General features: G+C 46.6%; 2 pseudogenes; one reads left to right on the top strand and one right to left on the bottom strand.

Annotated features, from left to right (window-relative positions):
• Positions 1-1,270: 1,270 nt before the first annotated feature.
• LOC144252602 (rho-related GTP-binding protein RhoC-like) lies at positions 1,271-3,924 on the top strand (annotated as a pseudogene).
• Positions 3,925-4,972: 1,048 nt separating this feature from the next.
• Positions 4,973-15,916, bottom strand: LOC144252567 (helicase MOV-10-like; annotated as a pseudogene).
• Positions 15,917-26,978: the final 11,062 nt, after the last annotated feature.

Below are 26,978 nucleotides of genomic sequence, written 5' to 3'. Positions count from 1 at the left end.
TCATTTCAGCTCCAGAGCACACCCTCTCTTTCTCCCTGACTGCAGGGCTGGGAATCTAGCTGGGTGGAGTTTGGCTCCCCTCCCTGGGGAAGGAGGAAGTGAGGGGAGCTGTGAAGGTGTGACGAACTGCAGGTGTGATGAACTGCTCCTTCATGTGTGTTGGTGATGAGGGACACATGATAACCCTGGGAAGCTGACTCCTTGCCCTGAGTCACAGGGAGGGGTGGGCAGGGCATAAAAGTGAGCAGGACAGAGGGAGGAAGGGGCTGTTCCAGAGTGGGTGGAGGTGATTCCCTAGTGGATTATTCTGTCCCTCTGCTGTGGTGGATGTGTGATTCCCTACAGTGTAGTCATTGTCCCCTACTGGGGGCTGAGTAACCTAGTGTTGCCGCCAGGCCCAGCAGGAAGAGGGGAGGAAGGCAGGCTGCCCTAATGTGACCTGTGGGTACTGCCTGGACTGAGCTTCCTTTGTGTGACCCGGGGTTTGGGGACAGGGTGGGGTGGGTCAGAGAAGCTGCTGGCTGCTGCCTCTGTCCTCTGTCTGGGGTTTCCTCCTCCTGCTCTCCTTTCCACCTCTGAGGTGACATGTAGAAAGGCAGAGACTCTGGAGGCATAGAGCCCTGCTTTGAGTGCTGTCCTTGACACTCTGATTATCTAACCCTCAGAGAGTTTCCTTGTTGTCAAAATGGGAAGTGCACCATTCACCTAACAAGCCACTGGAACCTGAGGTAAATAATTTTTGTCAAAATACCCAACAAAGAGTGGGTACCTTGGGGCTTTATAAATATTCCTTCTCTTACCTATCAGCCTCCCAGTAAGTGGTTCTGCTAGTATCTGGTTTTGTAGAGGGACTCCTTATTTTTGACTAGGCAAGCGTGACTCAAGCCAAGGCACAATCTGTTCTAGATTATACCTTAGCAATTATTAAACCTTAAATGTATCAAATCTTGTTACAAATGAAATCTGTCTCATGACTCCAATATGCAAAGCAGATAAAGGCTGGCTTTTCTGGAGGCATCCCTGAACTGTTTCCCTTCAGTTGAGTGTATAACTTTGAAAGTCATTTTCTGGTTCCCAAGTGGGTTATTCCACCTCCCACTGCTATATTTTAACCCATTGGAGAAGACCTGTCCCTGCCCCAGAAATTAAAAATCTTAAACTCTGTTTCTTACAGGATTGGTGCTTGGCAAGAATGTGCCGAAGCAAGCCCCCTTTTCTGTTTTCTCTTCCTTTGCCCAGGTTTGTGGAGAGGTTTTGGCAGTCACAGAGCAGTTTTTGTACTACTAGTTTTTTTTTCCCCCAAATCCCTACTGCCTCTTGTTTGCCAGCCCCAGCCATGGCTGCAATCAGAAAGAAGCTGGTGATTGTGGGGGATGGTGCCTGAGGAAAGACCTGCCTCCTCATTGTCTTCAGCAAGGATCAGTTTTCAGAAGTCTGCTTCCCTACTGTATTTGAGAACTATATTACAGACATTGAGGAGGACAGCAAGCAGGTAAGGCCAAGAGCCCTTTCCTATCCTGCCTTGGAACCCTGTTCCTGGTCATGTAGTATGTCCTTCCTTACCACTCTCTCACATCTTTGTTTTATTTTCCTGTGGGAACAAGTAAAATTTGAGAAATGAAACTGCACTTTTAGAAAACCTGGATATATTCACGTGTGATGTTACATGCCCATCATGCCAGCTACTCAGGAGACTGAAGCAGGAAGATTGATCACAAGTTTGAGGTCAGTGTGGGCAACTTATCCAGACCCTATCTAAAATAAAAAGGGCTGGAGTGTGGCTTATTGGTAGAGTACTTGCCTAGCATGTGTGAGGCTCTGAGTTAATCCCCAGTACCCCAAAGAAAACCTGGATATATCCTCTGGTTCTACCACATACTCGCTTTGTAATCAGGGCCAAGTCCCTTTGCTTCTGGGTTTAAACTCCCCACCACCACAAAATGGTGATGATGGCATGACTTACCCTAAAGGAGTGTGAGAATTAAAGTGGTATTCACGATAGCTATTCATTTGAGATCACAAAAATCAAACACATTTTAGTGATTTTTGTGGGAGAGGGGTTACTAGGGGTTGAACCCAGCAGCACTTTGCCACTGAACTACATTCCCAGCCCTTTTTACTTTTTTAAACAAATTGATACAGCATCTTGTTAAGTTCCCCAGGATGGCCTTGAACTTGGCGATTCTTCTGTCTCAGCCTCGCACATAGCTGGTTTATAGGTATGCACCAGTACACCCAGTTTACATCTTAGAACTTTAAAGAAAAACTCAATTGAGTTTGTTATGACTGTGATTAATATGGTGCCTTGCACACAGCAGGACCAGTGGTTTGAGAGGATCTCTGGGTAGTAGGTTGGGGCCCTTGGGGTCAGCTATGCATTGCCCGTTTGTCAGGTGGAACTGGCTTTGTGTGACACAGCAGGGCAAGAAGACTATGAATGTCTGCAGCGCCTCTCCTATATGGACACAGATGTCATCCTCATGTGCTTCTCCATTGACAGCCCTGACAGCTTGGGTGAGGACTTTGGAGAGAGGGGGTGGAGATGCTTTGGAGTCAGCCATCTTCAGAGGCTGTGGGGATGGCCACAGCCAAGGCCACACATTCTCTGCTGGCTCCTTTGTTGTGGCATCTCCAGTGTTTGGAAGAGCTTGGGGGAGGATATGCTACAAGGGATGGGGTTTTGAGGTATGAAGGAGACCATCAGCCTCAGACTGCTATGGGAAGGAAGACCAGTGCTCACATGCTTAAACCAAGGTACCTGTTGGGACATGTCTGTGCAGAAAACATTCCTGAGAAGTGGACCCTGGAGGTGAAGCACTTCTGCCCCAACATGCCCATCATCCTTGTGGGGAATAAGAAGGACTCGGGCAAGATGAGCATACCAGGAGAGAGCTGGCCAAGATGAAGCAGGTGGGTGGGGCTGCCTGATGGGGAACCCTGGGGAGGAAGGTGCCCTCTGAGGGGTTGCAGGCTGGGGCAGAAATGAGCTCTCTCTTCAGCCAACTGTCCTGTGTTAAGCAGTCATAGTGATATCTACCTCCTCCTCTCCCATGTGTGTGCCCTGCTAAGAATCTGAAGGAACCTCAGTATCAAATCAGATGATCATAGAATGAAGTGACTTGTCCAAGGTCACTTGGCATTTTCATTTATTCCAGTTTATTATTCTGTCTTTGGAATTGGGGCTACTAAGATGAATAAGGAAGTCCTTGTCCACGGGGAGACAGCTTATGTTTCACTTAGGGTATGCAGACTGCACCATCAGTGTACCTGGGGAGGAAGGGCATCATCAATGGCTGAAAAAAGGCTTAGAGGGCAAGGGAGCTGGCTTATTCAGGGTCTCACTAAGCGTTCCACTGACCAGAGGAAGAGTTTATTATAGGAAGCTGCCAGGGTATGGAATAGAGACTATCTTGAGAGGATAATTATATAAGGCAAGGTTTTAAACTGGAAACAGCAGGCACAGGATGGGTTGGAGGGATGATGGAGAAGGTAGGTCATTAAGGAGGTAGCCGACACACATTTAGGCAAAACATATGTGGACCATAGGGTCTGCGATTTGGTGGGAGAGGAGGGGCTAGTCTGGGGACAACTTTGAATGTAAATATGAGGTTTAGATCCCTGCCTTGGGCAGCCGGGGTCTGGATGCTTTGTGGGCTCAAGGCTGGAGGAGGTATTTGTTATAGTTAATATACTTATAGGTCATGTGGTGAGAGGTGCACCTAGCCACCAGCTTCCTCTGCCTTATCTTCTGTCTTCTCAGAAACCCGTCCGATCTGAGGAAGGCTGGGATATGGCAAATCATATCAGTGCCTTGAGTGCTCCACCAAAACCTATGAGGGAGTGCCAGAGGTTTTCGAGATGGCCACTCGAGCTGGCCTCCAGGTCCACAAGAATAAGCGCCGGAGGGGCTGTCCCATTCTCTGAGATCCCCACGGCTCCTGATGCCACCTTTCTTCACAGGGTCTTAGGGATCACCCACCTGCCCTTGAGCTCCACCCTTAGGACTCCATGCTGAAGGCTCCTTTTTACAGTTCCCTCATGCCCAGGACTGCATCGTTTCCCTAGCCCCCAGAGTGGTGGCAGGCCTGCCCTCCCTCCCTGTCCTCTGGGAGCTGGGCCTGTGGCCTGCCCTTCTTGAGCAGTCCCTGTCCCTGCTGCCTTGGTCCAGGGGTAGGGCTCTTGCTCCCTTTGGCCCTCCCCAGAGGATGGTCACACACTAGCACTTTATATACTTCTGGCTCAGAGGAGCATTTCTAGGGTAGGTGGATTGGGGTTTCTCTTTGGGGCAGGGGCCTTGTCTCTGACTGCACTTGGTGGGGGCATGAATAAAGGCCACAGGTTCCAACATGTGTGTGGCAGCTTCCTGTTTCCTTTGTCTGGTTCCTATCTTGTCTACAAGCCCAGAGTCCCATCTCTCTCTTCATTTCCAAGTTGCTTGCCAGACTGGCTCCCTGTTGGCAAAGGCAGGAAGTGGAAGTGTGGAGTCTTAGAGCAGAGATGAGGTCATGCCTGGCTTAGCCTGGGAGGCGGGTGATGGGCATGGTCTCTAGCCTGGACTAAACTTAGAAACCGGTGGGTGGCTTCCCTGCCCACTGAGTTTCCTCCCCTGGACATGGAGGCTGTGAAGAGATGTGGCCCTGGACAGGGTGTGACAGTCTCACCCTCTTGCAGGTCAGCTTGGGGATACAGGAAGCTGGGGCCAAGATGAGGAGACACGATCAAGAAACTTTTGCATAGAACAAGATTTTTTTGTTTTCAGAGTTTTTCTTCCTTCCCCTTCCCCCATAACAATGCTAACAAGCAGCTTGATGTGTCATTCTCCCCAGGAGTGGAAGGGTGGAATGGCTTGGTTGTAAACACCCTCCCCCAGCCTTCCTGTCCCTTAGAGGGGCAGCCCAGCTGGGTTCTGGTTCAGGGTTGGGTGCAGCGGGCTAAGGCTTCGCTTGGTGTGAGAAGGCAGGCAGCTGTATCTTCAGAGCTCATTCCTCCACTCGAGCTCCACTTGCAGGGACAGGCCCCCTTCACTCTCCCACTCCTTGGGGAGGTAGTCATGACCATGGGGCCCTAGAAAGAAAGGAGGTATGCTTTGTCTTCTTTACCTTCTCTTCCACCACTGTCCCCTGCCTGGCCCACCCTGGCCCAACCATACCTAAGGTAGAGGGGCTGAGCTTGCTCAGATCTTGAAGTAAGTTCTGTCCGTTCTGTAGGTCCAGTTTGGCAGGAAAAGGACACCCTGTATACCCTATGTTTTCTTTACAGAACTCCAGGAATCTGTGGGGTACAGAGGTGTTGGCACACAGAGCTGTGCAGGCCTGGATGAGGAGTACCAGCATAGGCTGGAGGCCAGGCCTGGGTCCTGCCACATCTGAGCTTTGGTTGCTCAAGCTCTAAATGTCAGCTCACTTACAAATATGATGGAGGTTTTATGAAGATTAACTGATCCTGAGGATTGAGCCATAAGCAGGTAGTAATGAAGATACAGCTGCCTAAGCTGGGGCTTGTGGCCACCATGAAGGATTACAGGGCAGGAATGCTCACGCTTTCCAGTCAGGGTCATGGCCCAAGAGAATGGGGTTGCCCACTATGATGAGCAAAGCTTTGGCCCAGGTCACAGCCACGTTTAACCTCTGGAAGGAAGAAGTGGTGGGGTCATGGGAAGGAAGGGCCAGAGGAAGGAAGAATTACTGCCACACCCACCAGCCCTCCAACCTTGGGGTTCTTAAGGAAACCCAGGTTAAAGTGCAGACCCAGCTGCAAAAATCTCTGCTTCACACAGTAGAGATAAAGACCACGCTACGTTCTTGGCCTTGGAATTCTTCCACAGAGCCCACCTAGAAGAGATAGAGGCAGGGCTTGAGAATAGGTGGGTTCAAGGGGAACTTAAGGAACGTCTGCCCCATGGCGCTTGAGCTGCAAGGAGGGTACACTGGGCAATTGTCGATCAGTGGGTGAGTGCTGCTACAGGGGACAGGAGGCATTCTCTGGAAGCACAAGCCTCAAGAGTGAAGCTAACTCTGGGATCGAGCCTGTAAAGCCATCAGAACAAAGCAAACAGTGTTGCAAAGTATACAGTAACTACAAACAGTGTTTCTGAAACTTTCCTGGAGATAATCAGCAAGTACTTGTTAAGACTATAGAACCTTGGGCCCTAACCCAGACCTCCTGATCAGAATTTTCCAAGGCAGATGTCTCCAAATCTCAAAAGAGTAGGTTTCAGGCTTGCACCTGAGGAGCTGCAAAAAATACTAGTGCCCTGGCTCTGCCCAGAGATATCAGTGTTAATTGGCCCTGGCAGTATTAAAAGCACTCCAGGTGATTTTTCTCTGTACTAAGAGTTTCAAATCACCATCTCAGAGCAAGTGTTAAGCTACTGAGGGTGGAGATGAGGTGATAATATCACATGACAGGCGGGGGTAGGCTGTGGCATTTGGACTTCATTCTTAGGGCAAAGACCTCAAAACTGCCCAATCACAGTGACATGGGAAGTTGTTAAACATGCAGGCTTCCTGATCCCATGCCAGAACTATAAGCTGGAGCTTTGAGGAGCAAGAGGATGGGGAAAAACCCAGTTCTGTCCAAGGCAGTGGAGGTGGGACAGAGACATGGGCCAGACTGAAGCAGTGGCACAGGAGCTGAGGTCTCTGATTTGGGAAAAAGAAGGGTACAAAGAAGGTGAGAGTGAATGTGAAGTAGTGTGTCACCTTCAAGTCCTTTATGTCATCCAGTCTCCAAAGCTCCCTGTCAAGTTTGGTGATGCAATAATGGATTTTTTCCACCTGGAATGAAGGGAAAGGCATCTTTCTCTTATGCAGTCACCTCAATTCAAGAGGAACCAGGCAGAAAGGAGGCCAGAGAGCTGGGGAGCAAAGAGGGAGGAGGCGGCTGACCTCTGCACTCTTCTGAGATATAGGGCCAGCAGAGGCCAGGGCTGTTCGAGAGGTATCACCTGGGGGAGGACCCATCCTTGCTGGGAACTGAGGGCCTTACCTGCTTCCAGTATGGTGAGATGACTCCAATGCTTCGTTGGCTCAGGCGGGATTTCCCCTTCTTAGAGGAAGGGGCCAGGAGCAGCTTCAGGTAGGAGGTCACCATGGCAGCCTCTTCAGGGTTGAAGAAGGATGGGCTATTGCACTCACGCTCATCTTTGCCCATCACACCATGAAAGATGATGGGAAATCCCTGGACACAGGGTTAGAAGAAACCCTCAGCTGGACTTCCCTGCTTCCCTTCCCTCCCACTCCAAAACCCTTGCAAGCAATAAGGAAGCTTAGGCCAAGGTGACAACTGGAGGGACCCCTTGTGTCCAGTCGAGCCTTTTCCTACCTTCAGTAAACAATCAAGATATGGGGGTGGGGGCCTGAGTCCTGCTCTGTCCAGCCTCACCTGTTGAGGCAGACCCTCTTAGTAGCAGAAGCACTCTCTATCCACCACATCTGCACAGGCCTGCAGCTCTCCATCGTAGTAGAGTTGGTTGGGAATGTCCAGGATGGTGGAATGGGACCTGAGAGGCAGGAGGGAGGGAGAGCTAGACCAAGGCCTGGATTACTTTTGTCCCCTGAGGGGACAGGCTTTAGGCCCACACACGAGCGTCTTGCTTTCTGCTTCCTGCATAGCAGGACACATTCACCTGCAAGTTCTCCTGCCAGGCATTTCACACCACATAAAGCAGAACTTGTGGGTCCATAGGGATCCAGTGACCAGCGAAATTATTATTATTTTTTCAAATTACTTTTAAAAACTAAGATTTACCAGGTATGGTGGTGCATGCCTGTAATCCCAGTGGCTTTGGAGGCAGAGGCAGGAGGATGACCAGTTCAAAGCCAGTAAGACCCTGTCTCTAAAAAATACAAAATAGGCCTGGAGATGTGGCTTAGTGGTCATGTGCCCAGTTCAATCCCTGGCACACCCCATCCCTCAAAAAAAAAAAAAAGAAAGAAAAAAAAAACTAAGAAATTAGGGACTCAGCTTTCAATTTTGCCAAGGAAGGTCAGTATGAAAACAATGTATCACTTCCCATTACCCTTATTTGAGATAATATGTTAAATCCAAAAATAAAAGTAGTAAAAACACAATAACATTTCCTTTCTGCAACTGTCCTATTGGTACTCATCCAAGCATTTTTTTTAAAGAGAGAGTGAGAGAGGAGAGAGAGAGAGAGAGAGAGAGAGAGAGAGAGAGAGAGAGAATTTTTTTTTAATATTTATTTTCTAGTTCTCGGTGGACACAACATCTTTGTTGGTATGTGGTGCTGAGGATCGAACCCGGGCCGCACGCATGCCAGGCAAGCGCGCTACCGCTTGAGCCACATCCCCAGCCCTCATCCAAGCATTTTTAATGTCTAAACTTATTCACTAAAAGAAGTATATAAACAGGGTGTGGCTCTGTGTGCTTGTAGGTCCAGCTAGCTATTCAGGAGGCTGAGAAAGGAGACTGGCTGAGGCCAGCCTGGGCAACAAAGAGACTCTTAAAAAAAAACAAAACAAAACAGGGCTGGCTATGTAACTCAGTGGTAGAATTTTTGCCTAGCATGTGTGAGAGCCTGGGTTCAATCCCCACCACTGCAAAACAAACAACCCTGCCTAGCCCTCTAATTTGATAATATTTTTATGAAAAACTATTCATTTTCTCATTTCTCCTTGGATTGCCTGGAAATGCCATCTGAGACAGACATCAGACACATCCTGGTGTCTGACCACCCCATATCTAGATAATCTCACTAGTCCAGAATGAAACCACTAGCTAAAGGAGGCCTCCGACCTTCCAGTCTACAGTCATTTCTGCATCACAGAGGCGCAGAGCACCAGGAATGCAGACCAGAGCCTCCTGCGCAGTGGGTGCGGAGGCATGGGCTAGGAGTGGAGGGAGATGAGGGTGTGGGCATACCTGTAGTTTCATAGTAGCTTGGTTATGAACTGAGGTGATGAACTTGGTCGTAGCCATCAGGGCCCTTCTTGTACAGGGCATTGTAGGTGAGCAGCCGTTCCAGCAGCGAGTACCCCAGCCCATACTTCTGTGTCAGTGGGGACTGCAGCACAGGTCCCAGCTGTCGAGGGTCTCCAGCCAGCACCAGTTCCCTCCTGGATTGCCTGTTTCCTTAACTTCCATCAGTCCTAGAAGGCAAGGGTGGAATGAGGAGAAAGGTACGTGATGGGATCTCCCCATGCAGGGTGGCACACCTGCACCCCACCCTGAGCCACTCCCCTGCTATGGCCACCAGACTCTCAGGTTCCATGCAGTGGCCAGCATCATCAATGAAGATGTGTGTGAAGAGATGGATGGGAAACTGGGCTGATACCAACCTGGGAGGTGTCAGGCCAGGCAGGGTCATCCCCAGGCACCCAACTACCAAACCTGAATGCTCATCCAATCTGGTCCCTCACTCACCCACTGAGAACCCTTCCCCATCTTCCCAGCCCACTACACTTTTATTTACACACACACTCCCCACCTGCTGGCGATGATGAGTGGTAATTAAGACTCAGTATTCCTGCAGTTCCTTCTTGGCAGGAAACTCATACTCCCCATTTTTCGCATCCCTGTTACAGTAGGGCTATGGATTGTGAAGCAACATGAGGCATCAGCTTGGTTCTACCCATGTCCCCCCTCACTTTGGCACTGGGCCACTTTATAGACAAGAAAACTGAGGCCCAGGGAGGGTTCTCACCCACCCAAAGGTGAGTAACCAAGTCTCCCTAGTTTTCTGGTTTACCCTTAGAGTCTCCCAGACATCTGCCATCCCTTGACCCTCTGCACTTCCCTTACCTTAATGTCCTCAGGTACCATGCAGATCTCCCTACTGGGGGCCAGGAGGCAGCAGATGGAGCTGGGAAGGTGGACCCAGAGCCACTGACAGAGAAGGTCAGCACCCGAGTTGGACGGAGCTCAGGCTAGGATGTGAGCTTTGGGCAAGTGCTTCACCACCTGAGATGCGGACAGGTAGAGTGTGGGAAGCAGTTTCCCAAACTCTGGTGACTCACACTGGGGCAGTGCAGCATCTGCCTCCCACAGCCAAGGGAGGCAGTGATATAAAAGACAAGTTCTATCCTGGAGCCCTGCTAGTCCAATTAGCACTTTGACGTGGGACAACAACTGCAATAAAACACACAAGTCTATGAATACTGAAATGAAAAAAGTCACTGCAAGAGCCACACAGTGCCCAACCTACTCAACAGTGCTCAACAGCCACACTGACTCTAGCTCCCCACTTTAAAAAAAAAAAGTAGCTGTAGATGGACAGAATGCCTTTATTTTATCCGTTTATTTTTATGTGATGCTAAGGATTGAACCCAGTGCCTCACCCATGCTAGGCAAGTGCTCTGCCACTGAGCTACAGCCCCAGCCCTCCCCACCTCCTTTTGATGGCTGCTGAGAAACAAGAACTTTCAGGGAGATGAAGGAAATCAGAATTTGGGGAAAAAAGCTCCATCTGGGGGAGTCAAGGATATAGGTCCTAGGTTTATCCTCAAGCCTCACCTGCTTAATGGCCTCCACTAATGTGACAGTCTTGCCAGTGCCTGGAGGCCCAAAGATGATGTAGGAGGCTGAACGTGTGGTGTCCATAACAATGTGCTTTAAGGCCTGCAGATGCTCTGGGTTTGACTACAGACTCCGGTCATACAGCCTGGCAGGGAGGATAGGAATCCGAACTTCAACTTATCCAGAATCCCAGAGGCCTCTAGGACTCCATCCTCAAGCCCCACACTCCAACCAGCACTGGAGTCCCCTGCCCTCCGTCTCACTTGAGCTTCACATCTGAGGGCAGCAGCGGGACCCCACGGGAGGCCACACGAAAAAGCATGGACCACAGCAGCCTGCGCCCTGTCAGTTCCAGGGCCCGATGCTGGACCCACAAGGGCTGGCGGTTGAAGGTGAAGTTCACCTTGAAAGTCAGCCCATCCACAAATTTGCTCAGGAGGGTTTGGATAGGGAGAAAGGTAGAGGAGCTCCAGTTAGATGGGCCAGACAGTAAAAAGCCAGGACCTCCCTCCACCTCAATCTGCTCCACTCCCTCTTTCCAAGACTTCCATAAAAGCTCCCTAGGAGAGGTAGCTGCTGGAGTAGCTCAGAGTTCCCTGGAAGAAAAGCCCCTGCCCTGTGGTTGGGATCCACTCATCTTAGGAGAAAGCCTCTCGTCTCCCCTGGCCTGAGGGAGAAGACTGAAGAAGGGTTTCCCCAACACCCACCTCATGGAAAAGCTCAGTTTGACACGGTCCAGTTCCACCTTGTGCATGAAGCCCTTGTAGGTGATGGAGTCCTCCTGGTGTGTCTCAGAGGACAGAAGGGAAAACAGGTGGTCCCCCCGCAGCACTGAGGGGTGGCTCTCGGTCACACCAGGAACCTACAGGGTGTGAACTTAACCAACTTCTGTCCCAAGCATGGTCACTGAAGGACCCAACCCCCAGGCTCTCCAGACCTCTGAGGGATGAAAACTGAGGCTCTGGCCTTCTAACCCAAGACTCAGAGAGCTGCGTTTTCCCTGTCCCCCTTCCTCTCCCACCAGACAGGAGTTGTGGGGAGAGGAAGGAGACAACCTTCCCCAGCTGCTCACAGGTGCAGAACTCCAGGGTGCTAGTTTAAGGCCTGGCAGCCGCTTCCCACTCTACTCAGCTGCCCTCTCACCAGCTCCGTTCTACTCTGCCTTTAAAATCTTGTTAAAACTCATCTCCTGTAGTCATCTTGCCCTGATCATCCTTGTTCTCTCTTACCACCTGCATTTGTGTGGAGAAATTCATTCTCATGGGTAATTATGGTCTAAGGTACACACATTCAAAATCTGTGTGCTAGAAAGGGGCCCAAGAATTATCCAGTCCAGCTCTATGCTTTTTAGATAAGGAACCTATGGCTCAGAGAAAGCAAGGATCTTGCCCAAGATCACACAGCTAGTAGTAGCAAAGTCTAGATTAAAACCCCAATGTCCTGCTCTGACACCATTTTCGGCAAGGGATGCCCACCTTACCCCTTGCTGGCCCCTCTGTGACAGGAACCATTTTATCCTTCTAGTTTGCCCTGTATTTAGGAATGGCCTATAGAGGTTGGCTGACTTGAGTCTGCCCTCCATGCACCTGATCTGAGCCCCAACCTCCAGAGTGAGCAGCCTGGGGTTCTGGTCCATGGAGTCCCAGGTCATGGGCACCGATTCCAGGTCATAGTGCCGGATGTCGTGCTCCATCTGCAGCTCCTCCAGGTGCAGCAGCAGTCAGAGTTTCACCTCATAGTTCCTCCATGTCAGGGCTGTCTCCAGGTGGGCCCTGGCAGTGATGGTTGGGGGATGAAGTGGGAAGGGCAGGAAAGGGACAGGTCAAGCACCCCCATGACCAGGAGCATCTACCCTCTCCCATTTGCAACTAGGAACACACCAGGAATCAGAGAAGACCAGAAGGACAGAGAAATGGATTGGGTCAGAGGCCTTGAAGAAGGGAGCCCCAAGTCTTGCTTCCTCCGATGTCCTTGACCCAACCTCAGACCTGACTTGAGTATCCGCGGTAGATCTTATGGCGGAAACATTCTCCCCCAGATCTTCCTTCCATGACTCACACCCTAACCTCATTCAAAAGTCATTCTCTGTTCAAATGTCACCTCCTCAAAGAGGTCAGGACTGACTGCTCTCTGTAAAACATCACCAATTCATCCTCTTGTCCTGCTTTGGTTTTACTTTAGCATTACTTGAGTTCTTCAAAGCACTCACCAGAATATGGAATGTACAAGATAAAATAAAAGAAATGATCAGTGCTCACTGTTCCCCACCATAATGGGCAAGGCCCATTTGGAACAGCACCTGGCAAGTGGGCATGCTCAGCAAGGGTGAAATAATAGAGCCTGGGAGGCTGGACAGACATCCAAAGCAACAGGCAGGGGCCAGCAGGGAGAGAGGATGGGAGTGGGGTACCGAGGGGAGGTACTTACTTGATCTCAGCAATCTCCTTTGAGGCAGTGAAGATACTTGTTCCCTGAAGAAGGATGGGGAGCAGCTGCCTGAGGCGTGGGGGTAGGTAGTAGGTCTCCAGTTCCATACTTAGCTTCAAGTCATAGCCTTTAGCACTGCAGAAGTGGGGGGAAAGCTGTCATAAACATTGAACTTGTGACCTTCAAGACTCTGGGAATGCCCCTCCGTGGAGGATGCACAAGGACCCCTGTGATGCCATTGCCAAAGGGTGGTCGGCAGCCTCTGCCCAAGGACATGAAGCTCACTAGCTCATGTGGCTGCTCGGTCCATGGCTGGACCAATTTTGGAAAGCCCAATACTTGGAATATTTAAAAATATTATTTATAATACATTTTCATTATTAAAAAAGAATCTGGCAAAATATTATAACATTTTTACCATCCTGAGACAGCCAATGTTAATTTTGGGGGGTATTCAGGCTTCCAGGTTAATTTATATATATATAGTTTTTGTTTTGGGGTACCAGAAATTGAACCCAGGGACACTTTACCACTCAGCCACATCCCCAGCCAGCCCTTTTTAATTTTGGTTTTGAGACAGGGTCTCAGTAAGTTGCGTAGGGCCTCACAAAGTTGCTGAGACTGGCTTCAAACTTGTAATTCTTCTGCCTCAGCCTCCTAAGTCACTGGGATTATAGGCATGTGCCACTGCAACTGGTACCTATATATTGTTAAATAAAAGTGAACAATTATCTAACTGTGAAAGTCCTACAGTATTTTGTAACTAGCTAACTATGTCGAAAAGATGTTTACACATGAGTCCATTTGCATGACATGTCCAGCATAGGGAAATTTATGGAGACAGAGATAAAGTGAGTGGCTGCTAAGCACTGAGCAGGTGGGTGAGTGATAAAAGGGTGGTAGCTGAAGGGTATTGGTTCACTCTTCTTTGGCATAATAAAATGTTCTAAAACTGACTGTAATAATGGTTGCACATATCTGTGAACATACTAAAAAAAATCACTGACCTGTATGATATGTGAATTATTTCAGTAAAGTTGTTTTAAAAAAGAGAGAGATCTGGGTGCGGTGGTGCATGCCAATAATCCCAGCACCTCAGGAGGCTGAGACAGAAGGATCAAAAGTTAAAGGCCAGTCTCAACAATGTAGCAAGATCCTGTCTCAAAATAAAAAGGACTGGGACTCTAACTCAGTGGTAAAGTGTTACTTTACTGATTTCAATTCCCAGTACTACCAATTTTTTTAATTTAAAAACAGAAGAGAGGGGGCTGGGTAGAACATGGGCTTAGCATGCATGGTTTTGATCCCCAATGCTATGAGAGAGAGAGAGAGAGAGAGAGAGAGAGAGAGAGAGAGAGAGAGAGAGAGAGAAGAGAGAGGTGTGTCTGTCTATAATGGGCTGCCTGATAATTCATTACACAGTGAAAACACTTCTTAAAATATGTTTTCATACTGTCCTTGTTCCTGCTACTCTCCTGCAATTTGCTTCCTAGGCAGAAAAATTTTTCTGAGCCCAGAGGAGGGAATAAAGGGGCCCCTGGTTCCCAGGTCTGGGCTTTTCCCAAGGGCCCACACTGTTGTGATAAGGACATGCCAAGACCCATCAGGTCTGGACGGAGGGCTTACAAGTCAGGTCTTTCTCCTTCCTCTATCTGGTTGGTCAACACAGGGTTTCCAGTGATCCAGGTGCGCTTGAGGGGAGTCGTGGGCTTCAATTGTGCAGCCAGAGGGCTGTGGGCGATGGCAGCAAAGAAACGGGAAATGTAGAAAGTGCCAGCTCCTTCTGAACCCAACTCCCTAGGTCCCAGCAGCTCCCAGAGCACCGTGGCTGGGAAGTAGCTCACAAAGCTGGTCTTACATTGCACATGCAACTCATAGCATTCACCTGCAGGAAGAAGGCTGAGTGAATGGGATGGGGGAGGGAAGGAAGAGACCCTCCCACCAACATGCTGACCCCAACACTCCGCAGCCGGACCCATCCTGAGAGGAGACCACTGGACAGCCACAGCGTGTGCTCCAAAGCTTCAGCCCTGCAAGGACAAGCCCTGCCTACCAGAGTTCTTTCCTTTGGAAAGCTACTCACCAGGGCCCAGCAGGCAGGGCAGCTTCTGGTCACCATAGTAGAAGGCAAACTGGGGTGTCCAGCAGAGAGGAAAGAGGTGACTGAGGGTAGCAGGTTTGTTTCCTCTGTTCAGGAGCCTCAGGGTCAGCACCTCCTTGTGGTTCAAATCCAGGCAGATAAGGAGCTGCTCATCTTGTGCTTCTTGTGGCCCCTGGACTTCCATGTCCACCCCATGCTTCCCGTGAAGATACTCAGCCCTGGGGAGAGTGGGAGTCAAGGGTGGGGGCCAGGGTAGGAGGGGCCTGGGCTGGGGGATGCCCTGGGGAGAGTGCTAGCCATGTTCCCACCCACAGCCAAGCCCCCCACCTGCTTCCCCCATTCCTTAAGGAAGAGGCCTCCCCACAACTTGAGCAAACTACTCTTTTCTTGGTTAGACAGCCCCTTCCCCCATGCCCTGAGCACCCCTCACAAGCAAGTGTGTGTGCACCAACAAACACACACACACACACGGACACACACACACACACACACCTGTCATAAAAGTTCTTGGCTTGCAGTGACTTGTGGTGCTTGCTGATATCTCCTCTTTTCTGGGAGCCGCGAGTCAGTCCAGTGGTATAGTTTGAAGAACCTGACCCGAGTCTTGGTGACGTATGCCAGATTTGCCTTGAGAAGCACTGAGACTGAACCCAGAGATTCCAGTGTGTGACCGCAGTGCAGCGTCTGAGGCTCCCAGGGCAGCCTAGGGGAGGGGACACATCTCCCAAAGATGAATGGGCACTACCCAGGCAAAAGAGGGAGAGCACAGTGAGTCAAGGTGAGGGGGTTTTACCTTGCTACCTGGGCCGTTACTGCACCTCTGGGAGCCTCGCTTCCCTCCGTTATGAAATGGGAATGGCAGGGCTTGCCTCTTTTAAAGGCTGCTGTGATCCTCACCCAAGATAGTAGCATTGCGGCAAGCCACTTAGCCCAGCACCTGGCACATAGAAGACCTCAGTAATAGTGAGTGATGATTAGTATCACATAAAGAAGTTTCAAATATATCACACCTTGTGTTGTTCTCAAGTAGTTTTCCATAGGAGGCCACACAATCTAACCTAGTGTGAGGAAATGTCCAGAAACCAAGTCATTCTCCAGCTGGGCTAACCTTGTACCTTCTTCCAGGCCAACAGTATAGGAAAGCCAGGAATAAAGAATAACAGGCTTTAGCAACAGGAAATGCAATGTCAGTGAGAATCAAAGCTACAAGGATGGGGAAGATGAAGCAGGGGAAAATGTTATGTTGTAGAAATTGATTATGCAAAGTAGAGGAAAAAACTAGGAGCGCAGCCAAAGATTTTACCCTTTTTTCCCCTCCCCCAACTACCCGATGAAGCCCCAGAGGAGTACAGATGGTGAACAAAAAATTGCCATTGCTTACCATCTCAAAAACCTATTTTTCCACATGCTGATATATGTCCTATATGTCAGAGAGAAAGATGAATATGGATTTTTTAGTTGTTTCAGCAAAATCTTGTATCTATTATCTCTAGTCTCAGATCCGAGATCTATGTACTAGTGCAAATAAGAATGGTTTCCATCAATGAACTACATACAAAGCAGGAGTGACAACTAAGGCCTTGTGAAATTTATCACACAAATCAACAGGTAAACCAAGTTTAGATTCCAGATGAAATAAATGGGCAATAAATAAAATCACATGTGTTACAAAAAAAAATACAAGGTCTGGTTGATTGTGTCAAATTTCATTCACTTAAGAAAACAATGAGATGTTGAGTGATGGTTCAGTTGAAGAGCAATTGCCCAGCATGTGTGAAGCACTGTGTTTGTTTCTCAACATCATATATAAATAAATAAAAATAAAGTTCTATCAACAACTAAAAAAACAAAATATTTTTTAAAAAGAAAACGAGGGCAGCAGGATGGAGGCTTCAAGTGCTACAGTCTGGCTGGGCACAAAATCATGAGCCACTCACACCTTGTAGATTCAAACAGCAACTCTTTATTCTCGAAACTCTCACTGGCACTCTACAGACACATTCTGGGGAAATCCACATTCTGGCCAAATTCCACCTCCACTCTCTGAATCCCTTGAGAACTCAACGGGAACTCAGGCAGCAGGATACGCCCTATTCCCAGCAGGAATAACCTTAAACCTGGAACCGCCCTAAACCCCAATCCGCCCTAAACCCGGATCTGCCCTGGTCCTTGAGCAAGGTCACCTTACATGCAATGTCACTGCAAATGACCAAGGCAAGCCCATTTCCACAATGGAGAGTCCTTCTAAGCAACATGGGGTATGCTGACAAGGAAATTGCCATGCGTCATACCTACTTGGCTAATGGCTCTCAGCATTCAAGGAGATTGACCAGCTGCTGCTAGAGTTCAGCCCATAGAGAAGTGCATTGACACTTATCACTGTATATATGGTTAAAGTAATTTGTGAATAAATATGTATATATTTTTATTTATGGAAATTATATCACAGTTACATTAAAAATTATTTAACTTTTCTGTTCTCTGCTCTTATAAAAAACAGCTTAAGATTTAAACTCATTAGTAATTCCCTGAGTCAGCAATGTTCCCATATTCCTCCCCTCAAAAAAAGTGACTCAATAAGTATAATTTTAAAGTTTCTACTATTCACATTAAAAATGAAAACAAGGGCTGGAGATGTGGCTCAGCGGTAGCGCGCTTGCCTGGCATGCGTGCGGCCCGGGTTCGATCCTCAGCACCACATACCAACAAAGATGTTGTGTCCGCCGAGAACTAAAAAATAAATATTAAAAATTCTCTCTCTCCTCTCTCCTCTCTCCTCTCTCACTCTCTCTAAAAAAAAAAATGAAAACAAAAGTCATTCACAGTGGAGTGCCCCTGATTTCATTCCCTTGTTTCCTTCCCTCAAATGGTCCTGGAGTTATTGCTAAGCTTGTACAGTGTTTGCCTTGTAAGCATAAGGCCCAGGATTCAATCTCCAGGATCATGAGGTAGGGGGGAAGGGGAGGGAGGACAAAGGAGTTTAATGAAACATTTGGAATGTGTCTATGGGTCATTTAAATAAAATGGTCTTACATATGAAAAAAAATTGTGGATCCATTACAGTTAGTCTCTAGTGTCTGACAAAATAAATCCTCCTATGGAGCAGTTCATTTCTGAGTTTCCTCTGGGAAATCAAGTGGGAAATATACCAGCAGCTGAAATTTTGGAAATTCTGTTTTCTCCATTCATGGTATCTTCAATCATGGCCCCAACCCATGTGTATAGCTTTGTTCTGGCAACCTGGCATTTCCCCAGACTGTATGCTAATGATTGCTGTGATTTTCAGGAGAGAATCCCAAATCCAGGTGTGATTTTTGTTTCTTTGCATAAGGCTTTGCTGGTATATAGGTGATTGAGTTGTTTTTTCTTCCTGAAATTTCTGAGAAGCAGAACATCAAATTCAGAATGCTGGAACTGATCTTTAGCTTTATATTCGTATCTCAGAATATATCCTATATTTTCATTTTCTTGTTCACATTCCTAATGCTAACTTTATTACTCCACAGTATAATAAACAGTTTCTCCTATTATATTTCAGACAGACACAGTATTGTGTAACTATTTTCTCCAACACTAGATGGCACTGTTTATGGGATTTTTCTCTGTTGTACTTTATATGAGAGGGAAAAAAAAGAGAAGATCACTTGGCTCATTTGTAAAACAATGCTCATTTCTGTCCCCTCTTTGTCTTCCATAGATACAGATACCTTATTGGAAAGTCTTTGAGTGGGGATTCCCCATTGTAGACTTGACAGAATGATGTGTCCTCGTGTCACTTTTATACTTTCTCTTGGCTCAGAGGTTTCTGAGCTATCCACAGCTCTCATGTCTATATACTTTGGAGTGTCTAGCTAATTTGAGTCTCAGTGTCCTCTGTTGCCAAGAGAAAATGGTCTGAAATATGGTGTAAGGGTTAACAGGGGAGTAGTTAGATGCCCTGCAGTTACAAGTAATCTCCTGGTACAACCTTCATTTGAAGAAACTTTATTTCTTCTTCTTTTTTTTTTTTTTTTTACTACTGACAATTCTGGTACATAAAATTTGGCATGCAGTTGTTTCTTTATCTTCCTGATTCTAATACCTTGAAATTACACCCAGAATCAATTTAACCATGTTATATTTAGTTGTGTTTTAAATGGTTCAGAGTTTACACTATTTTCAAAAATGACATTTTTAAACTTACATTCTCACCCACAGTGTACAAGGGCTTTCTTTTTCCCATATTCGTAGTTTCTTGAGTCTTGGTTATTATTAAATTATTGACAAAAGCTGTTCTCTCTCTTTTGGGGGGAAGGCTATTGAGAAATAAACTCAGGGACACTCAAACACTGAGCCACATCCCAACATCTATTTTGTATTTTCTTTAGAGACATGGTCTCACTTAGTTGCTTAGTTCCTCACTGTTGCTGAGGCTGGCTTGGAACTCTCAATTCTCCTGCCTCAGCCTTCTAAACTGCTGGAATTATAGGTATGCACCACCATGCCTGGTGATAAAAGTTATTTTAACAATGGTGCTTTGTATACAATTGTCCACTGTTTGACTTGTGTATCAAATCCCTGATGAAAGATTGTAGAGTTCAGTCTGTCATGTAGCCAAAGAAAGTGTGTGTTACAAACCTTTTGGGGGATTAATGGGCAAGTATTATTTATAACACCTTCTCTGCACGATTGCTTGGGATTTTAGCAGCCCATTGAGAAACTTGTACAGCAATGAGAAATGACTGGGTTGTGATCTAGGGGAGATTTGCACGTGTTCAGTAAGCTTACTCCCAGCGCTTGAGGATTTAAAATGGCTTTATATTTGGGGTCCTTCAGCCTAAGCCTCTCACTATTCTTTTGCCACGTAGGTTGGGAATCTTTGTTTTATGTGAGACAATTAGTTTCTTTCATTGAACGGAAGCTATTAAGAGAGAATACATTCAGTGATGAAAATTTTTCCTTCTGGAAATAATTGGCAGTCTTGTGATTTTTACAGGGGAAAACCCAAGATTGGAGCTCTTCGTTTGCTGAACACTCATTAAGGTAGAAGCCAAGTTCTTTTAGATTTAACTTCTCTCTCCTGATCCCAGGAGTTAAAGTCCATGGAGGTCCTTGCCTGAACATAGACAACTATCACTTTTTCTCTGATCTTAGCACTTATGAACGTGTAGATCCTTTCACAGCACAATGTAAATTAAAATAGAAAGCACAGAAAACTGTTTAGTTAGGGTGTCATATAAATGGTCCCAATCTTGCTTTTCTCAGGGTGACACTGGCTGTTGATGTTTTTGTTTCAATTATGTAGCATACTGTCTAAGGCTGGACTAAGGCCTAAGTCTACCCTAGCTTTTTTATATCATTAAGTGGCAGATATGTTCCCAGTTGTGCACAGATATAAATCTCTCAACAAATAAACACACACACACACACACAAAAAAAATGAAAGTGGATTAAGAACAAAGATTTGCTTTACGAAATCTATCCCCCCCAAAACCGAATAGCCAAGAAGTAAAGAAAGCACTGAGACCAGTGGTGGTGGTGGCAGCTGCTAAGGCAGATTTGTTGGGCTGGTGGATTTATTACAGGAGTACTCCTGGTTGGATGGAAAGGCTCAAGCTTATGCTTTTCCCTCTTTCCGCTTTCCTCTCTCTACCTCCTCCCACCCATCTCCCATAAGTACTGATGGACAAAAGGTGACTAAGGAGAGGTGGGGAAAATATCTTTGGCTGGTGATATCAGAAAGCTATTTGAATTCTCAGCGAGGAGGGAGGCGAGAGACGTTGAGAGACGGTAAAGCTCAGTATTGGCTGTGCGCGCTGGCGAGCTGCGCTCCATCTCCCCGGGGTACACGCTAGAGAGTTGCCCTTCCCCAAGCTCGCGCCCGCAAGATGTCCCCCTGCGTGCTAGTGAGCGCCCGCACCCGCTGCCAGCACTCATTCTGTGCGCCGAAAAGCTGGCCTGAGGCTCCTTGTGCACCGCGCGTTTGGGGAACCTTCTAGGAGCTCTGTCTCCAGAGGGCGGGTGTGTGTGAAAGCCTGTGAGGAGAGCAGCTGGGTGGGAGAAGAGGGAGGGCCCTAAGGGCGGGCGGGAGAGAGAGAGGGGCGGGCAAAGAGAGCAAGAGGGGCGAGCGGGAGAGAGAGGGAGAGGGGCGGGAGGGAGAGGGGCAGGCGGGAGAGAGAAAGGGGGTGGGCAAAGAGAGAGAGAGAGGGGTGAGCTGGAGAGAGGGAGAGGGGCAGGCAAAGAGAGAGAGGGGCGGGCAAAGAGAGAGGGGCGAGGGGGAGAGAGGGAGCATGCTGGAGGAGTGTGCCATGGAGATCCAGCCAGGGCCATGCCTGCAGGTCACCACTACTCAAACCCAGGCAAGTGCCAAAAGGGGTAGTTTCTGCGTCTGGGAATGTTTTGTGTGCTTGGTTCCTACGCTCGGGCTGGCAGCGACCAACTGTAAGAGAAACTGTGAGGCGGGGGTCCGGTGGGGTGAGGAGCGTATGGTGAATGGGAAGGCGACTCTGAAGGGTGGGAAGTAAACGCTGGACTTGACCATCCTTCTCTGTCTTTCAGCACGTCATTTCAGCATCAGGATTCAGAATTGATCCAGGCCGCGCAGAAGGGGCTATATCTCAGCTTCCATTGCTGTGGGTCTTGGCCTGGAAATAGTAGTTTTTCTCAGCAAGGACACAATTAACATCTAATTTGTTCAGGTTCGGTACAGGTTATGTAGGGACTGCAGTGCAGAGACCTAGGTTGGTAATCTTGCATTGATTTCTGCATGGGAATGGGATCATGGTTGTGACATCTAAACTTTTGTTTTGTTTTGTGGTCTTAATGTATCTTTTTCGTTTTCAAGTTTTCCCTAGTAACAAGCTTGGGGAACAAGTGGGAAGAAACCTGGGAAAACCAAGAGAAGGACCTGATTCTCCATGTAAGAGGGAAGGAAAAGATAAATTTCCACTGCCCCGCCCCATATTTTATTATTTATTTATTTAGCCTCCTAAACTGTAGGCTCTTGAAGTATTTGCTGAACTAGCTTCAAATATGGGCTGCAAAAATATCATTGGACTCCTTACTATGTCTCTGCTTGTAGACTCAATTGGTGGTTTGCAAAACAAGTGCTCAAATAGTTCAGTGATGTGTGGGAGGAGGCCATAAAGGGTAATTCATTTCAAGTGTGGAGTCTTCTTAAGGGTGAGTTGCTTGAGCCACAGGTAAAGTTGAATAAAGCAATTTACTATCATTTTGTCTCCTTGCTCTTCTGCATTTTTATTCTTTTATTCCTCTCTCCTGGGGCGATTGTGTAGCCAAGAAAAAGATATTTTATTAAAATGTTAGAGTGAAAACAGCTGAGTGAAAACAACATAGTGGTTTGAAATATTAAAATTGGCCCTTTGCTTCTTAATACATGTTAATAGAATGACCCTCTTCAAGGCTTTCTTTTCTAGGATAAGTGTTTAAAGAAAAACCCTGCAAAGGAAACGTTAATCATTTCCTGGCTGGCTTTAAGAGTATTTGCAGGAACAAATCACCAGTGAGAGAAACTTGGGTGGCATTTTTGTTTTGTGTCATTTTTGGTTCATTAAAACAATTTTAATTCATTGAAACAAATGTGCAAAGAATATATGGTTTATATGTTCAGGGCAAACTCTATAAAACAAACACATTTTTCTTAAAAAATAAAGAACATTCAGCAATACAAAGAAGGTACACATTTTATTTATTTCAACTTCCAGAGATTGAAATCATGGTATCTACAAAACATTTTGGTCAGTTCTGCTATTTTATCCAGAGAAAAATACAGATTAATGATAGATATGTAATAAAAATTAAGAAAAAATGCTTTGCACAGTTTGTACTTTAAAAAACTGAAAGAAAAGTAAGGTTTAAATATGCTTCTATTTTACATTTAGTGGTTTCTCACATTATCCTTTAACATAGTGATTTTGATGTTTCTAAGAAATTCTTAAATGTCAAAACTCAGTGATGTAAGAATAACATCCAAAGAGAATTTTAAAAGGCTTAATTCTAAATGGAAAAGAACACTCATTCTCAGGATCATTTCTATTCAAGTAGAGTGCAGGGCTGGATCAGAAAAGAAAGCTACCCTTAATAAAGTGTTTCAGCCTTCACACTGTTTCCTGTAACCTTCATAAATCACAGGTTCCTGAGCTGGCCTGATGATGAGCCTGCTGAGGTATATTTATAGAAGATGATTTGTAGATGATAAATATGCCAAGAAAGACATCATCTCCAGTAACCCCAGGCTCCACTGAGTTCCTCAGGGGTTCATAATTAAGACTCATAAAAGATCCCTGGGTGTGGAGAATCTGTTCTCTGAACCCTGACAATAGTACAGTCCAAAGGCAAACCAAGGAGTAATCACTTTGTTTCATGTTTGCACAATGTTCCACATAAAAGCTTTGCCTACATATTGACTCAACAACCAAAGAGAATAGCAGTTTGCATACCCTAGACTCTGTGTCTTTTCCTTCCTATTGACATAGGTCCCTTTTTATGCTTTAAAGTATTTTAAAATCACCATTTCAAATTATAAGCTGCTTAACCTCTTAAGTCCCAGTGCATGTCCATGACATCTGTATGTGTACAAACACATTTTCACACACATATATAATGCACATATATGCTTCTATTGGAATACATACATATATAAATATACATGCATGTTTTCCAGTTGGAACACGTTTTTGAGGATGTTTCACGACATTGCTTTGTGTATCTCTGCTAAAAAAGTGAATTTTACCCCCAAATTGCCAAATTAATGGTGTGAACTAATTTTGTTTCCTTTTGATTTTCAACAGAACCATTGAGAAATCAGTTTAACACATCAAAATATGGACTGACATTGCATTTTAAATTAGCCCATATAATTAAGTTTAAAGTCAATTAAATTAATCTCTCCTATTATATATCCATTTGACTAAGATTTCTTTAGAAAACATGACATTTCTAAGTGTATTTTTATATATTTTCCTCTTATTTTTTGTTAATTCTTCTATATTTGAGAATAACCTTATTCTCCAAGATTCCTACTTAAAATTCAGTGTCACCTGCAAAATTCTTCTACTCAAAAATATGTTTCTCAAACTGGTTTACTCAGTTTTAGAAAGTTTTTTTCTTCCTTTGTTCCTCCCTTATCTTTGATGCATTAAAATTTTCTAAATTGTTAGTTTCAATAAGGCTTTAGAAAGGGGAAATGAATTTGTAGATTATTCCTTGTTCAAAATCTTCTGATATATCCGTCTTTATTGTCTCCAATATGCACAGAAATGGCTTCTGGAAATAATTTCTATAATTAAAAGGAGAATTACCAGTCAACACATTGTTTCCTACCTTGTCCGCCAAGAGTCTTAAGGTGCATAGTTTAATAAAAGTATTGTGAAGAGTTAGGAGAAAAGAAAGTTTTTAAGTTTGTTGAAAGAGGTTTTCCCAAGATTTTGGACATGGAACAATCCCTACCCCATTTTTGCATGACATCTGTTAAATTTCTGCAAAATTTGTGTTCTTTGGAAAATACCTTGGGGACTATTGACCTAACCCCAATTCTGAATTTTACTTATGGAGAAACAGACACCTGAGAGGGGCTGAAGTTCTTAGATATTGTTAGAGGGGAAGTTGAAACTAGAACCCCATCTCCTATTTGACCTAAATGGTCATCTGTACCCTAAGATGGGTCCTAGGATGCCAGGCATCATGGGTAGTGCTATGAACCTCTTACTCCATTATGAGTTCTTCTTGGGTTGATTTGCTAAAACAGAGTTTTTTGTATGTTCTTTTAAAAATGGTATCTATATCCTATTCTTATATAATAAATCTTAGGATATCTGCCCAACACAGCATGGCTATGACACTGGTACTTAGTATTTATGCTAAATGAGGATGGAAGTGAAAGCTCCTCGAAGGGCTTTAAAAGGAGGTTGATCACAGGAAGGAAGAAGGAAAGGGTCAAGAAATGAAATCAAGTGAGAAGGAAAAAACATGAAAAGAATAGAGGGTTGGGGAAAAAATAGCCTCTCGATGGAATTGAGACTGAGAGAAGAAAGGATGGTTGCAGATGATTAAAAAAAATCATAAAACTGAGTGGGAAGCTGTGATCTTAACATGCAAACATGACCCATGAGGCTAATTCAGACGCCCTTGTCTAAATGATGGGGAAGACTACCAACTGCTGAGAACATTTATGGACTCGTATCAAGATGTGTTCATTGCATGGGTGTATTAAGTTGATGAGGCAATTTCTTAGGCACCACAATAATAATGAGTGAGACAAATCTTGTCCTCATCAAGGTTACATTCTTGTTAGGGAGAAGAGTTCAGACAGGGATGCATATAAAATAAAACTAGGTAAAATTTGATCAGGGCCTGTGGTACTGGGAGAAATCAGGGAACAGGAAAACAGATCATGAAAATTATGAGGCAGAATAAAGACTAAGTGGGTGCAGCATGAGGCGTGGATAGGATTGCACCAGGTAGAGATGGAGTAGGGCAGACCCATTTCAAGGTGATATGATGAAGAAAATGGGGAAGCATATGTAGCTGTGTTTGATGCAAGTGGTTTGGAGTCAAGGTGGGTATGTACTGGAAAGAGCATAGAGACATGGCCAGAAAGCCTTCAACCTCACTGCGGTTCCTGAAAGTTTAGCTGAGGTTCTGACACTCCAGAAATTGATGAGAAACTAGTGAAGAGTGTTTTATTTTGTGCAGAGAAATAGTAGCACTAGAGGTGATATGTAGGCATGGTGAGGTTTAAAGACAGGAGAAAGAGCCAGCTGGTAGGGGAGGAGGCAGTTAGTTTTGGAGAGACCAACACACCACTCAAACATTGTCCATCAGACAGCTTGTGAGGAAAAGTCACAGAGACCAGCCACAGGAGACTGTTTCAATACAAAAACCGCCTGCATGGTGGAGAACCACAGCCTTGAAATTCTGTATGGGTGCATTTGAATTCCAGCAACCTGCCTAATTTGCCAAGGGACTTCAAAGCTTGTTTTAGTCTCTTTATCTGTGAAATGGGAACTATTTCTATATCAAACGGTTGTGGATATTCACAAAGAGAAACTTCTTAGCACGGGAACTTCACACAGCCAAGGAGTGAGCATGGGACACTGAGAGAAGGAACTGGAGAGTTGGCAGTTCAGAACGAAATTTGGGCGCTCAGGAAGCCCAAAACCCTGGCTTCAGCTGAGTCTGTTGAACGCCTTCTGGAGAGAATGGGTGAGCTGGGGCAAGGCAGCCTTGCCCTAGCTCCCATCCCAGGTTCTGCCCAGGTTTCATCCAGACAAGTGTCCCAACAATTCCGAGCTCCTGGAATCCCAGTGCCTCCACTGTGAGGAGCCAAATGCGCAGGTGCCCCGCTGTGCCCCTCCCCCCAATTCCCTTCAGCACTCTAGCTCCACAGCTATGATTGACCAGAGGACCTCTGTGTCTTGGCCAATAAACTCCACTGTGTGCACAGCCTTTACTGGGTAGAAGAATACAAAAACTGTGAGAGGGGCCCTGGTGGCCCGAGGTGGCAGCCGAGGCTGAGGAGCCAGGTCTAGGCCGGACGACCAGGTACCTGGGGAGTGGTGGCAACACTGAGGGGTCAGTACAGTGGGCACGGCTTGTAGGGCCAGGAAGACCTTGCCCTCTCCCGGAGCTCCGGACCCTCCTCAGAGGCCACAGCACCTGGGGAGGAGGCGGGGTCCTGGCCTGGCCGGTGGACAGGGATTCTCGGCCCCTCCAAACCCACCCGCGTGGGCTAGTGGCGGTGGGACTTAGGGGTCAGTAATGTTGGGCACCGCTTGCAGGCTCGGGAAGACCATGTCCTCTGACCCCGTCCTGGCGCCTCCTCGGAGGACACCACGCTGTGGGGAGGGGAAAGGGGCATGGAGGATGTGGCGGGGTCCTGGCGCAGGGTCCTGGCAGGCAGGGCGCGCCACCTGATCCAAACCCGCCAGCGGGCTGGCCTGTCCCATGGCCCTGTGCTGCAGGGGGTTGGCGCTTC

This window comes from Urocitellus parryii, unplaced genomic scaffold (assembly GCF_045843805.1).
Source record: "Urocitellus parryii isolate mUroPar1 unplaced genomic scaffold, mUroPar1.hap1 Scaffold_48, whole genome shotgun sequence".
NCBI classification, from domain to species: domain Eukaryota; kingdom Metazoa; phylum Chordata; class Mammalia; order Rodentia; family Sciuridae; genus Urocitellus; species Urocitellus parryii.
This window is presented reverse-complemented; position numbering and strand designations above follow the sequence as displayed.